Source organism: Miscanthus floridulus, unplaced genomic scaffold (genome assembly GCF_019320115.1).
Source record: "Miscanthus floridulus cultivar M001 unplaced genomic scaffold, ASM1932011v1 fs_363_3_4, whole genome shotgun sequence".
NCBI lineage: Eukaryota > Viridiplantae > Streptophyta > Magnoliopsida > Poales > Poaceae > Miscanthus > Miscanthus floridulus.
The window spans coordinates 27,545-36,151 of record NW_027096642.1 but is presented as its reverse complement, the minus strand read 5'-3'; the positions used below and the strand labels follow the sequence as shown (position 1 = coordinate 36,151).

The window sequence follows — 8,607 nt, the reverse complement described above, 5'->3', positions numbered from 1 at the left end:
GGAGAATTGGATACTCATGTAGACTTTCTACCATGGGTTCACAAACAACACTCGTGAGAACAAGGATGCTGCTGCTAGAGGTGCATTTTTATCACTACAATCACACAAGCAACAGCTCTTATAGAGAAGATGGCCTCCAACCAAGGATGGAATGAAGAACGTCTTCAACCCTAGAAGAGATGTGGAGGTATGCATTAACTCAAGGATGTAGATATGCTATCTGCCAAGATGGATCTACTGATGAAGAGTCTTGAAGACCGAGCCAATGAGAAGCAAGAAGTCATGCAAATTCAAGATTCCCGCATGACGTGTGAAGAATGTGGAAACACTGGACATTTAGGGAAAAACTATCCTGAAACCCATGAGGATGTGAACTTCATCAACAACAACAACTATCGACCCAACAGAATCAAGGATGGAATCAGCTACAAAGGGCAAATTATCAAGGTAACTACCAAGGTAACAATTTCAATAACCAACCATCTTTGAAAGATTTGTCTTTGGTCAGGCTAAAATTATGGATGGTTTATCTAGAAAACAAGCTCCCAATGACAAAATCTTATAAAACATAAATAATAGAATGGATATGTTCTCCTTAGCCATTAAAAACTAGCATAGCTTTAAAAAATGATAGAATCTCAAATAGCTTAGCTGGTGGCTGCCGTTCCTTCGACCGACAAAGGTAAGATTCTGGGGCTACTGAAAGATCCCAAAAATGCAAATCTTATCGATATTCATGTTGTAGGATTCTACAAAGAACAACCTAGTGGAGGATGGGAGGATTATTCCTTGCCCATCAAGAAAGGTGATCTAGGAAAACATGTCATCCCCATAGCCATTACACATCATGTGTTCCAAGAAGCTGTCTGTGATTTCAGAGCAAGTGTTAACATTATGCTAAAGGTAATTTATGAGAAAATTCATGGAGATCCTTTGCTGTACACAAATATGCGTTTGTATCTTGCAGATCAATCACTCTGCTATGCCCACGAAATTCTAGAAGATATCATTGTTTGAGTTGGGTGCTCGTACATACCCGTAGACTTTATGGTTTTGGACACATGTGGAGATATAAGGGCACCCGTTATCTTGGGTCGACCTTTCCTGAGCACCGCAAAAGCCATCAACTACGCGGACAGTGCCAAAATATGCTTCACAATTAAGGATAGAAAGGAAAATATTTACTTTCAAGAATCATATATTGCATTCTCCTAGTCATCCGTAGATGCCGACTCTGCCCAAGGATACAACAGTAAGCAAGACGAGAAACAATCAAATAAGGAATAATAGGGCTAGGCTGCCAAGAGAAGAATCAGTCAAGATGATCAACACACTTTGATTAGAGTACGACCATCTCCTCGCTTCACCTTTCCTTTCCAAGATGAAAGATCCTAGTGTTCCGACAATTGAGTGTACAATTGGGCAAAGAATCTTCCACAACACCATCTATGATCTTGGATCAGGTGTGAACATAATGTCCAAGGTAACATATGACTATTTGTTTGGTGAGCCTTTGTTTCCTACATATAAGCAATTACAGATGACAGATCAAACAATCCGATTTCCGAAGGGAATCGCAAAAGACATCATGGTAAAGATACAAGATTACTATGTCCCTGCCAACTTCATGATTCTTGACATGGGAGAGGAAGAAGAAGATGCACCAATCATCCTTGGAAAACCGTTCCTCAACACTACCAATGCGATCATCTACATCGGATCAGGACAAATCCACTTCCAATTGCTAGGACAAAAGGTATGATGTTATTTAAATAGTTATACAACTTATGAACAACCAAAAAAGATCCATCCCAAGAGAAGATGTCGCTCATCCCAACACCAGAGGAATCAATTCCCAAATAATGGAGAAGGAGAAGTTGAGAATAACGAAACTTCTACGCCAAAAGCGAGTCCACAACCTAAGCAGGTCCAGAAGAAAAAGGTGGACTCATCATCAGAGTCACCATCACTAGAGGTGCAACTATCAAGGTCTCCATCTCTGGGACCAACGGATGCACCCGAAGAATAAACAAAACTAGAGGAGTCCTGTTCGGAGGACTCAAAACACTGAACCCTCGCCGGGAGGTAAAATCGGTAGTTATGATCCATATTTACTCCTTCACAATATATAGCATATTTACTTTTTCTGCATTTGCATTGCATTCAGGAAACAAAATAAAAATCTCATTACTTCATTATAAAATCCTAAGCCCCATGTGAATAATTTTTACAGTGTGTAAAAACCCACAAGAATATTCACCATGCTGGCAGAAAAAAATAAAAATACTATGCATACATCTAGTTATATTCCATTATATCAAAAAATCCAAAAAAATAGATAGACTTCCAGCTAAATTCTGCCAGTTCGAGAATATTTCTAACCCCAAGAATGACTAACCACTGGACGGCTAACTGCTAACCCTTTTCTTCTAATCTGTTCCACGAGTTTTGTTGTTCTTGTGGACATTTTGTAGGATGATGCACAAGATCAAGACTAAGTTCGCCCGACTGTCTTCATCTCGCTCCACTAGGAGTGCATCCTCCAGAACTGGCTCTGACATGAACGTGGATGGACCAGCCGCTACACCTGTTGCACAAGAGGAACCCAACTTCCTGATGGATGAGAAGGACATCCGCTGGCGAAACCACTCCGACAAGAACAAGTACAAGCTACTGAAGCCACCTCATTAAGCGACCATGACAACAACTGGCTTGGGGGAAGGGCATCCCCTATGTATGTACAAAATGATTTCTTTCCCTTTTGGTTTTATTTATTTCTAAGTTTGTTATACATTTGCCAAAAAAAAAGATGCATAACTAAAAACAAAATAAAAATTTATCTTTGTATTAGATATATATTAGTAATGTGTGATCTAAAACTGAAAACAAAATAAAAAATGTGTGTCCAATTTTCTTTGAGTCTGATTTTTAAGAGCTAAATAAAATAAATAAAAAGGACTTTGAAGATAATCTCTTAAAATGGAAATAATGAATAGTTGCTCTGTTGTAATTCCTTTCAAGTACATAGTTTTTAGCCTTGAATTCTCCTGAGTTTTGGATAAGATTGTTTTGATATATGAAATTACTCTGAACTTGAAACTCATGGGTAGCATATGCTTGATCTAAGTCTAGGTAATTGATGGATATGATATGAGAAGGTCTGAGCTGTTGTTTATCTTGTTCAAAGTGATACTAGAATTCTAGAGATTTATCTGTTGAAAAACATAAAAAAATACTACATGATGAGTTCCTGTATGACAAAGTTTGAATCTCTACCAGAGCTATACACGTTATTTAGGCCAGGAAAACTTTCACTTAAATGCTTCTTGTTTTACATTGAGTTTTGTCAAGCTTTGTTGAACCTTATGAGAGGTTTGTCATGCTCTTAAAATTGAGATCATGTTGTTTAATTGCGGATCCACCCTATATTCCTGGCCTATGGTAGATCATGAGTGATATATTCTCGTTGAGTTCTTTGTAGTCCACTCCCCGAATGAGGGTCCAGTAGGATCCAGTTGTGAAGGAGGTTAGGCTTTGTCGTTGATCTTCCTTAGTAATATCCCTTATATGTAGATATGAAGTTGATCTTTAGCCATGATTATCAAGTATAATTACACTAATCAATGTATGCTTTGACTTGTAATTAACAATGACTTAGGAATTAGTTTCTCTATTGTATCTACTTAGTCTTGCTATTGCTATCATAAGGAATAAAATGAGTGTTCATTTATCATTTATTATATATATCCTATCTCTTGATTTACCCCTGTTCAGAGTAGAAGGTTGGTTGGTTTATTTATCCATTATAAGTAAAAGTATGAGTTATCAATAATTTCCCTTTGTCAGTCCTTCCCTGATGTAAAAATATAAATAACGATACTTGGAATACTCTCGAATGAGATGCTACAATGGTATATTATCTGTGCGCTTGTAGAATCTTTCATATATATGTAAATATATTTTTGTTTCACAATTAAATACCAAAATACTTCTTAAGTATCATTATTATTAGTGATGCTAAGAAATACTAACAAGCATTTCTAGTGCCATTGCCGAGGAAGGTAGCTAGGCAATCAAAAGGAATATTGATAAACTTTTACTTATAGATGAGATCGGAAAACCACTTCTACTCAAGCAGGCTTACCCTTGTTCTGTCTACTTTTATATCTTATGCAGGGTAATGTATGACTGGTTTTGACCTTCCAACAAATTACGTTGAAGATCTAGAAGTACTATTTAGGAGGACAAAAGCTAAACTCAAGAAAGTTTTAGCTTTAGATTCAGAAGACAACCAAACAAGGCATAACTTAACACCAGTTTTTGAAGCCATGGCCGACAAGACTCTTCATGAATTCTCTGCTCCAACTACGGCCCACATTTGTACTAGACCGGCGATTAACATTAGAGACAATGCTTTTGATCTTAAGCCAACTCTCATCAACTTGGTGGAAGCTAGCCAATTTTGTGGTAAGGCATATGAACATGCGAGTGCTCATCTCCAACACTTCCTAGAGATTTACAGCACTTTCACCATCAAAGGAGTTACCAGAGATGCCATATTATTTTGCCTTTTCCTATTTTCACTATTGGGAAAGGCAAAGCAATGGTCTACGCCAACAAAGACAAGAATACTACCTGGGAAAATTGTTCCACTACCATCCTAGCAGCATTCTTTTCCACACGCAAAACCAATGCTCTGCGTGGAAGAATCTCAAGCTTTCAGTAGCAACATGATGTGTCTGTCCCTGAGGCATGGGAACGCTGTTAGGACTACATATCAAAATGTCCTCATCATAGGATGGAGAATTGGCTACTCATGTAGACTTTCTACCACGGGTTCACAAACAGCACTCGTGAGAACATGGATGCTGCTGCTGGAGGTGCATTTTTATCACTCACAATCACACAAGCAACAACTCTTATAGAGAAGATGGCCTCCAACCAAGGATGGAATGAAGAACGTCTTCAACCCGAGAAGAGAAGTGGAGGTATGCATCAACTCAAGGAGGTAGATTTATAATCTGCCAAGATGGATCTACTGATGAAGAGTCTTGAAGACCGAGCCAATGAGAAGCAAGAAGTCATGCAAATTCAAGATTCCCACATGACGTGTGAAGAATGTGGAAACACTGGACATTTAGGGAAAAACTATCCTTAAACCCATGAGGATGTCAACTTCGTCAACAACAACAACTATCGTCCCAACAGAATCAAGGATGGAATCAGCAACAAAGGCCAAATTACCAAGTTAATTACCAAGGTAACTACCAAGGTAATAATTTCAATAACCAACCATCTTTGAAAGATTTGTCTTTGGTCTGGCTAAAATTATGGATGGTTTATCTAGAAAACTAGCTCCCAATGACAAAATATTAGAAAACATAAATAATAGAATGGATATGTTCTCCTTAGCCATTAAAAACTAGCATAGCTTTAAAAATGATAGAATCTCAAATAGCTTAGCTGGTGGTTGTCGTTCCTTCGACCGACAAAGGTAAGATTCTGGGGTTACTGAAAGATCCCAAAAATGCAAATCTTGTCGATATTCATGTTGTAGGATTCTACAAAGAACAATCTAGTGGAGGATTGGAGGATTATTCCTTGTCCATCAAGAAAGGTGATCCAGGAAAACATGTCATCCCCATAGCCATTACACATCATGTGTTCCAAGATGCTGTCTATGATTTCAGAGCAAGTGTTAACATTATGCTAAAGGTAATTTATGAGAAAATTCATGGAGATCCTTTGCTATACACAAATATGTGTTTGTATCTTGTAGATCAATCACTCTACTACGCCAACGAAATTCTAGAAGATATCATTGTTTGAGTTGGGTGCTCATACATACCCATAGACTTCATGGTTTTGGACACATGTGGAGATATAAGGGCACCCGTTATCTTGGGTCAACCTTTCCTGAGCACCGCAAAAGCCATCATCTATGCAGACAGTGCCAAAATATGGTTCACAATTAAGGATAGAAAGGAAAATATTTACTTTCAAGAATCATATATTGCATTCTCCTAGTCATCCATAGATGCCGACTCTGCTCGAGGATACAACAGTAAGCAAGAAGAGAAACAATCGAAGAAGGAAGAACAGGGCTAGGCAGCCAAGAGAAGAATCAGTCAAGATGATCAACACACTTTGATTGGAGTACGACCATCTCCTCGCTTCACCTTTCCTTTCCAAGAAGGAAGATCCTAGTGTTCTAACAATCGAGTGTACAATTGGGCAAAGAATCTTCCACAATGCCATCTATGATCTTGGATCAGGTGTCAACATAATGTCCAAGGTAACATATGACTATTTGTTTGGTGAGCCTTTGTTTCCTACATATATGCAATTACAGATGGCAAATCAAACAATCCGATTTCCGGAGGGAATAGCAAAACACATCATGGTAAAGATACAAGATTACTATGTGCCTACCGAATTCATGATTCTTGACAAGGGAGTGGAAGAAGAAGAGGCACTAATCATCCTTGGAAGTCCATTCCTCAACACTACCATCATGATCATCTACATTGGATCAGGACAAATCCACTTCCAATTCCTAAGACAAAAGATACGATGTTATTTCAACAGTTATACAACTTATGAACAACCAAAAAAGATCTGATCCAAAAGAAGATGTCGATCATCCCAAAACCAGAAGAATCAACTCCCAAAGAATGAAGAAGAAGTTGAGAATGACGAACCTTCTACGCCAAAAGCGAGTCCACAACCTAAGCAGGTCTAGAAGAAAAAGGTGGAATCATCATCAGAGTCACAGAGGTGCAACCATCAAGGTCTCCATCTCTGGGACCAACAGATGCACCCAAAGAATAAACAAAACTATAGGAGTCCTATTTGGAGGACTCAAAATACTGAACCCTCGCCGGGAGTTAAAATCGGTAGTTATGATCCATATTTACTCTTTCACAATATATAGCATATTTACTTTTTCTACATTTGCATTGCATTCAGGAAAGAAAATAAAAATCTCATTACTGCATTATAAAATCCTAAGCCCCATGTGAATATTTTTATGGTGTGTAAAAACCCACAAGAATATTCACCATGCTGGCAGAAAAAAATAAAAATACTATGCATACATCTAGTTATATTCCATTATATCATAAAAATCCAAAAATATTAGATAGACTTCCTGTTAAATTATGCCAGTTCGAGAATATTTCTTACCCCAAGAACGACTAACCCCTAGATGGCTAACTGCTAACCCTTTAATTCTAATCTATTCCACGAGTTTTGTTGTTCTTGTTGACATTTTGTAGGATGATGCACAAGATCAAGAGCAAGTTCACCCGACTGTCTTCATCTCGCTCCACTAGGAATGCATCCTCCAGAAATAGCTCTAACAGGAATGTGTATGAACCAGCTGCTGGAGCCGCTACACCTATTGCACAAGAGGAACCCAACTTCATGATGGACCACAAGGACATCCGCTGGCGAAACCACTCTGAGAAGAACAAGTACAAGCCACTAAAGTCACCTCATTAAGCGACCACGACAACAACTAGCTTGGCGGAAAGGCATCCTCCATGTATCTAGATAACTATTTCTTTCCCTTTTGGTTCTATTTATTTCTAAGTTTGCTATACGTTTGCTAAAAAATGCATAACTAAAAATAAAATAAAAAATTATCTTTGTATTAGATATATATATTAGCAATGTGTGATCTAAAACTAAAAACAAAATAAAAAGTGTGTGTCCTATTTTCTTTAAGTCTGATTTTTAAGAGCTGAATAAAATAAATAAAAAGGAGTCTGAAGATAATCTCTTAAAATGGAAATGATGAATAGTTGCTCTATTGTAATTCCTTTCAAGTACCTAGATTTCAGTCTTGAATTCTTCCGAGTTTTGGATAAGATTGTTTTAATATAAGAATTTACTCTGAACTAGAAACTCGTGGGTGGCATATGCTTGATCTAAGTCTAGGTAATTGACGGATATGATATAAGAAGGTCTGAGCTGCTATTTATCTTGTTCAAAGTTACACTAGAATTCTGGAGATTTATCTTTTGAAAAACATAAAAAAAATACTACATGATGAGTTCCTGTATGACAAAGCTTGAATACCTACCAGAACCATACACGTTATTTAGGCTAGGAAAACTTCCACTTATATGCTGCTTGTTTTGCATTGAGTTTTGTCAAACTTTGTTGACCCTTATGAGATGTTTGTCATGCTCTTAAAATCAAGATCATGTTGTTTACCTACGGATGCACCCTATATTTCAGGCCATGTGGTAGATCGCGAGTGATACATTCTCGTTGAGTCCTTTGTAGTCCACTCCCCGAATGTGGGTCAAGTAGGATCTAGTTGCGAAGGAAGTTAGGCTCTGTTCTTGATCTTCCTTAGTAATATCCCTTATGTATAGATATGAAGTTGATCTTTAGCCATGATTATTAAGTATAATTGCACTAATCAATGTATGCTTTGACTTGTAATTAAGAATGACTTAAGAAATAGTTTCTCGATTGTATCTACTTAGTCTTGCTATTGGTATCATAAGGAGTAAACTAAGTGTTCATTTATCATATATTTATCATTTGTTATATATATCCTATCTCTTGATTTACCCCAGTTCAGAGTAGAAGGTT

The 8,607-nt window shown here is 37.5% G+C and overlaps 1 non-coding gene across 1 annotated transcript; it reads right to left on the bottom strand.

Moving 5' to 3' along the window:
* Nucleotides 1-4,693: 4,693 nt before the first annotated feature.
* LOC136531489 (small nucleolar RNA R71) lies at nucleotides 4,694-4,800 on the bottom strand. The gene has a single exon (XR_010778046.1). It is a non-coding gene; the product is annotated as a small nucleolar RNA R71 (small nucleolar RNA).
* Between the last annotated feature and the right edge of the window lie 3,807 nt (nucleotides 4,801-8,607).